At 62.1% G+C, this 6,878-nt stretch overlaps 1 long non-coding RNA gene across 1 annotated transcript; it reads right to left on the reverse strand.

Annotated features, from left to right (window-relative positions):
• Nucleotides 1-2,208: 2,208 nt before the first annotated feature.
• On the reverse strand, nucleotides 2,209-4,950 carry LOC139074942 (uncharacterized). Its single transcript, XR_011524971.1, has 3 exons — nucleotides 4,437-4,950; nucleotides 2,819-3,514; nucleotides 2,209-2,488 (listed from the first exon to the last, which is right to left on the reverse strand). It is a non-coding gene; the product is annotated as an uncharacterized lncRNA (long non-coding RNA).
• Between the last annotated feature and the right edge of the window lie 1,928 nt (nucleotides 4,951-6,878).

Genomic DNA, 6,878 nt, shown 5'->3' on the forward strand with positions numbered 1-6,878 from the left:
CTTCCTACAGCCTCTCCCCTGGGCCCTTGGGCCGGTCGCCCCCTCGCTCATGTGAAGACAGCAGGCGTCCCACCACTTCCCCCACAGTCCAGCTGTTTTCCCACCTGCAGCCAGAGTGGGGCTTCTGGAACCCCACCATGCCCAGCCCTGTGCACCCCCGGATCCCCACCAGCCTTCTGTGCACCTAGAACACAGCTCACCTCTGTACGCAGCCCGACGAGGCCCCACGAGGTCCCCCAAGGCCAAAGGTCTGCCCTCCTCACCCCATTTCTCCACCCTGCTCTCCCCCAGTCAGTAGGCTCCAGCCTCCCGGCTGTTCCTGCCCCAGGGCCTTTGGACCACTGTCCCCTGGACTGGAAGGAACTCCACTCCTTGTCCTCATTCACGTCCCCACGCAAATGCCACCCCATCCAGTGGGCTTCTGGGCCCCCAAGCAACAACCCAACACTTTCACTGTGTTTTAGACGACACTCCCTGCTCTGGGAGATAAGGTGCTATTATGCTTTGTGAGGTTGTGGTGCATGAACTAGATTACAATTTTGGGGGGTTTGTTTCCTGTTTGTCCGTCTTCCCCACTAGACGTCAGGCTCCATCCACAGACCAGATCTCTCACCTCATCTCTTTGCGTGCCCCAGAACAGAGATGGCACGCAGCAGGAGCTGGACGCGAACACAGAGGACTGCACACAGGGAGCGCCACTGCCACCTGTCAAGCCTCAGTTTCCCCAGCTGTAAACGGAGGGGAGCGGCAGGCCGGTGCACAGCCCTTCCCAGAGCTCCAGGCGCAGCGCAGGTGCACCTGTCAGGGCCCCTCTGGGCACGGAAGCCGAGCCCGGCCGGACTGTGCGGGGTGGGCGGCTTCTCCTTAGTCCTCATCCTCTCCCCACCCACCTCCTGCGTCCCCACGCAGGGTGCCTGAAAGCTCCCCTGCTCCGCCGCCTTCCAGGGACCGCCGCGCACCTGCATCTCCCGCAGGTGAGGCCCGGGCTGCACGCCCGCGCCGCGCCACCAGGTGGCAGCAGAGCGCCAGGGACCGCCCGGTGCGCGGAGCTGCGTACGCAGGGGGCGGGGATGGGCCGCCCAGGCCCCGCCCCGCGCTCAGGCCACGCCCCACCCCAGGCCCCGCCCAGCCCAAGCACAGGCCCCGCCCCACGCGCAGGCAACGCCCCACCCCAGGCCCCGCCCAGCCCAAGCACAGGCCACGCCCCACACCCAGGCTCCGCCCCTATCCCTTGTGGCCCCGCCCAGGCCCCGCCCCGCCCAGGCAAGGCCCCGCCCCCTGAGGAGTCCCCGCCCCCACAGATTGAAAGGTGCCCAGGCTTGGGGTCCGGGTGTCCCCACGACATCCTGAAAGGAACTCGGGGCAGTGGGCGATGGGCTGGGGCCTGGGGGCCGCTGGCTTGTCTACACCAGCCCTTCTCTAAGGCCCCGACGCCCCTTCTCAGGTGATCATTGCCAGGACTCAGTTCGCAGAGGAGGGTGCTGACCCTAGAGAAACGCCCGACGTCTCCCCGAGCATCCGGGGCACAAACCGAGAAACCGCAGGCCGGTCGGCCGAGCCCTCCTGCCCGTGCTGGGTCCCGTGGTGTGAGCCGGCCCCTCGTGGACACCCCCATGGAGCCTCGGTGCTGGTCACCCTCTCACACCCAGGGCAACTGCAGCCAGGGCTGGGACACAGGGACCACCCGCGCCCAGAGGGTCCTGATCTGTGGCTAGGTGGGCTCTGATCCCAGCCCCAAGTGGGCCCTGACCCTTGGCCTAAGTGGGCTCTGACCTGGGCCCAGGTGGGCCCTCTGGCAGGCCGAGCTCCTCCCGCTTCCTCCCCAGCTCCTCCCTGTGATCTGGTGCGGGTGGAAGCAGAGGACAACTGTGCAGTGGACTCTCCAGACGACTGGCTCTGAGGTGTAGACGCAGGATTCAGACCCAGGTGTCCAGCTCCTGCTTGCCTCGTGTGCCACCACCCCACCACCACCCCGTCCATCCCCAGACACCCTCTTGGGGTCTCTGAGTGAACTCAGAGTCAGTCTCCTGATTCTCTCCCATCCTGTCTGAGGAGGGGTCTTGCTCAGACCCCAGGCCGGGGCCCTTAGCTGTGGCCAGGAGGGGGCCTTGGGCCGCTGCCCTTGAGGGGGACCCTAGGAAGGTCTCAGACTGGTTCCCCCAGGTGCCCCTTTGAGGGAGTCGCAGAGTTTGGAAATCCACAGACTGATTCTAACCTCGTGTTTTGTTAAAACAAACACAGATGTCCTGCGGCATAGAATGCAGAATTTCCGTGAAATCCTATTTAAAAAACAGGAATGTGGAAGGAATTTTGAACCTGGGTAGGGCTGTCTGGGGTTATGCCCCAAGATCCTGGTCAGGGGCTTGTTGCAGTGTCCTCTGGTTTTAAAGGCGTGCTCACAGAAATGTTCCGGAAAGCCGTGGTCAGCCACTAACACTGTAGTCAGAGTAAGAGTGAATTTGCCAGGAGTCTTGAGGGGCAGCGGCACCTGTGTGTGCAGGACACCAACAGCTGCAGAGTGGGGTGCAGGGCGGTCCCAGCTGTGACCCACCGGCCTCATGTGCTGGGGGAGGGCCTGCGGGTTGGGGGGCATCAGGAGGGAGATGCAGGGCAGAGCGTGGCAGCCCCACGTGAGCCATCCATGGGGTCAGCGTCCCCACTGTCTTTCCAGGAGCCGTCCCCAGGTCCCCCAGCCCTGCCCCTCAGGAGCCCCAGACCCCTCCCCTCATGGCCAGGGGTATCGCAGGATCGTTGTTAGAAGGCAGAACCGTGACTCTCATACGAACATAAAGTGTATTGATCGAAGGTTTGCTTGAACCTGTTAATCCACCAGGAAACCGGTGACACATCGGCCCCGGCTCTCGGGAGCATTCAGGACACCAGGGGTCCCTCCGGGAGGAGCCGCCCTCCAGACTGAGGATCACACTGGAGTTGAATCCTGACGACAGCTGTTTCCTGGCCGGGCGATCTTGAAGCCTGCCCTTTCTGTGCCTTGGTTTCCACATCTGCAAAATGGGGAAGGCAGGAACGCCCCACCCCCACCTCCCCACCCCCCGCTGCCGACTGGCCATGAGGACAGAGGAGGCGTTGGGGTGTCTGGTTAGCAGTGGGAACGGCAGATTCCCCGTCACACTGGGCCCTCCTCCTGTGCCCCCACCACCCCACCTGCACACCGAGTCCTGCCTCTGGGCCTCGTGCCTGGGCCCTGGCAGGAGCCCCTACTCCTGCCTGGGGAGCTGGGGACACTGCCCTACCCGGGCGTCCCTCCCTCCCGCCCTCGGGCATCTCCAGCTCTGATCTTCTTGGAAATAAAGCCCAAGCCTTCCCCCAGCAGGCAAGCAGGCCCACCTCTACTGTCGGGCACTCGGGGGTGCCCACCCAACGTCCGTCCTCCCTCCCCACTCCCAGTGCTTACAGCCCATGCACTTGGGGCCAAGCTGCTCACACGCTGTCTTCCAAGTGGGGCCACAATTCACTCCCGTCCATCGTCTTCCTCTCCCCTGGCCACGTGCACCTGTTGAAGGATGGACGTGTAACCTGAGGGGTCCATCAGGGTGATTCCCCATGTGGACTGCTGGCACAGACAGACACAGTCTCCCTCCTTCCAGGTGGGGTGGTGTTTGGACGTGAAGGCTGGAACTGGAGCAGCTATTTTGTGCCCACGAGGGAGAACTGGCTTTGGAATGAGGCCGACTATGCAGAAGGCAGAGATGGAAAGCAATTGAGGGCTTGGCCTTGACGGCATTGTTGAGCCACTGGATCAAACCAATCCTGAAACCTGCTCTGCTCAGGAACTCCCAGGACCATGAGCCAGTCAGGCCTCTCTGGGTTAAGGCAGTTTGGTCCAGCTTTTCTCTCACTGACTGATCTCCTTCCCCTTGCCTGCAGCTCCAGCTGGTTTCCGTCTCTGAACCTGTTTTCCTGGATGCTCCAGGCGTTGGGTGGCCGTCCGTCCGATGTGCTCTGTGCCACCAGTCCAGCCAGCCCACTGCCCTGCCCACCAGCCGGCTGGCACTTACGGCTGAGCCCCCACAGATCCCTGGAAGTGGCCACTGCCCGCGAACGTGGCTTGCCCCTGGGCAGTTCAGAGAGAGGCCTGTGCTCACTCCCACGTGAAACTGCGGGCACACCAGTTAGTATCTGCCATTCACACACCCGGGACACGGCACTCCAGCTCAGCTGCCTGGCTGTTGTTGCTCCCGTGGAAAGGGCAGAGCAGGTGGCACGGGGGTCCTCCGGCTTTGGAGATTTTGGAGTTTTCTCTCTTTGTTTTCTCCTTCCCGAGCCTCAAGAACGCACAGGCTAAACCTCCGCCTTGTGGTGGGAGGCGAGGACACCTCTGGGCTGGAGATTTATGGGGGAACAGCCGGCCCCACACGCAGGCCCCGATAGGCCCCTGATGCCGCGACTTTAGTCAACAGGGGCCCCATGTTTACCTTAAGCGGCAGCTTCAGCCTGATCACCAGCCCGGGAGAGCTGGGCGTGCAGCCTGCGGCCTGCGCTTTTAAAACAGCCTGAAAAGCAATTGGTGATTCTGGAAGCTTCCGTGGGTCTGCAATTACCGTCGCCCTTATTAAAACTCCGCGCCGCCTCCCACATCAAACGAAATCAATCAGTAACAAGCTGGAATGTTCTTAGGTCATTTCCCAGCACACGGTAACTCAGGGGAAACCCTGTCTGACGGGCCGGCTCGCGAGGCCGCAGGAATCCTCAGGCCGCTGTGTGAGCCACGAGCTCTGAGAGACGTCCGTCTCGGTGGAATTCCCTGCCGGTCTCGTTTTGCTGACTGTGTCCCGGCTGGCCTGGCGGGCGTGTCCTGTCGGGCACAGCCACGCAGACCGTCGTCTTGTTCCGGCCGAGACAGTGAGGAGGTTCAGGGCTCTCGCTGGGGCTGGGCCTGACGTGGGCGTCCACCTTCCCTGCCTCGGTAGCGGGTCGGCTCCTGGAAACCCCACGTTCTTTCCGGCCAGGCTCCTACTTCCTTCTCTTCCCACCACCTGACATGTGCTCCCTCCGGCTGCACATGGCCGCCTTCCCCTCCTCCTCCGCGGCTCAGAGAGGACCCCAGACCCGGGTCTCTGGGGAAATACCCACCCCTCGCCTCCTGCTGCCCCCCCGCCCCGGCACCCTGTTCGCGTCCCTCCATGGTGGCATCATTGTAATTACACTTCGGTGTTGATTTTCTTGGGCACCGTCTGCTCCCAGCAAGACCGCGGGCTGCATGCGCCTGCCTGGCTCACCCGGGGCACAAGCACAGGGACCAGGGGCTGCCTGCCGGATGGGTGCACGGGCAGGGGTGGGCGTTTTCTCTGCCTGCACTCACGACAGACGGGCAGCGGTCCAGCAGGGGGTGGACGTGGGGACGGGAGGACCTCGAGGAGCGATGGGCTACAGGGTTCCTAGGGGCTCAGCCGAATGGAGGGGCGTCTGCTCCAAGGGCCAAAGAAAGAGGATTCTGTCCACACCTGGATGCCCAGGAGCTGTAAAGGGGGGCGCAGCCCGGCCACAAAGGACTCCCACCAGGCGACGACCAGCTGAGCCAGGCGCTGTCCCAAGCAGGTGACACAAACTGGTCGGTCCAACCTCAGGCGGCTCTGAGGTGGATGCCGGGATGAGCCCTTTGGAGATGGAGCACAGAGAGGGTGGTTGGGCGGTTGGAGGCCACACAGCCACGGAGGGTCAGAGCCGGGGTGGAATCCGGACAATGCGGCCGGGCCCACCTCAAGGATGCTCTTCCGTCCTGAGTAGAGAAACATATTTTTAAAAGCAAGATGCTTTCGGTTGAAGGCGACAGGAGCTCCATCTGAAACCGGTCTCGATGGGGCCTCCCAACCGGACAGTCAGGGTCGGGCAGGACTCCAGGTGGGGGACCCGACAGCTCAACAGGACCCTCTAGAATCCCAGCTCACTCCGTCTCCCCACTGCGCCCTGAGGTGGCAACCCCGTGTTTACAAGGCCCCACCTGCTGCCGGGAGGGGCCTGGCAGAGCGAGAGGCCTGACTGGCAGCTGAGGTCCCAGGCCCACCGCCCCCAGTGCCGGCAGCCAGGAGCGTGGCCCAGGCTGGGGTCCTGCCAGGGGTGGGGACAGAGTCCCTGCTTTATGTCAGCACGGCCCTTGAAGCACTGGAGAGGACAGCATTTTCGTGTTCATCTTGTTTGGACGTTGACTGTTGGCGTCGGGCGCCCAGGTTCCCGATGGGCAGCCTCCCCTCCCGGCCGGTCAGCTGCTCGCCCAGGTGGTCCGGCCTCAGGTGCGGAGGACAAAGCAGCTTTTTCCCGAGACACACGTGGTCCTTCCCGTCCTGGCTCACCCGCCTGTCAGAGTCTGATGAGCGTCTCTGTGGCCCGTCTCTGTATCAGCAGACTCTGAACAACGTAGCAGAAGCACAGAATCTCCTATCCCAGCGACCCCTCCACCCCCAGCGGGGCCTCCTCCCTCAGGAAACGTCTAGAATTCTGAGTCGCTGCCCAGTACACACCCATCATTTGCCCCGTTGGTTGGGTGACTCTATTTAGAATCACCGAGGGTCCTGGCCTCAGTGACCAGACAGAGCAATTCAACAACATACTTCAGCAGCAGCAAAAACTGAAGGATATCTCGGAATTAGCATAATGGGAAAGGCACAGGAGAAAGGTGAAGGAACGTTGAGATGCCACAGGCAGAGTTAAAAGATAGGCGCCTGGGAAAAGAGATTAATAATTATACACAGAGCAACGAGCTGATTCCCCACATATGTAAAGAGCTCCTACAAAACAACAAGATGGAGGCCAGCATCCTAACAGAGATGGGAGAAAATGCAAGTAGGGGCTTTTTCACATACAGAGAGATGCTTGCTCACTCTCGTAACAAGAGAAAGGCAAATTAAAACTAAATGGAG

This window comes from Equus przewalskii, chromosome 12 (assembly GCF_037783145.1).
Source record: "Equus przewalskii isolate Varuska chromosome 12, EquPr2, whole genome shotgun sequence".
In the NCBI taxonomy this organism is placed as follows: Eukaryota; Metazoa; Chordata; class Mammalia; order Perissodactyla; family Equidae; genus Equus; species Equus przewalskii.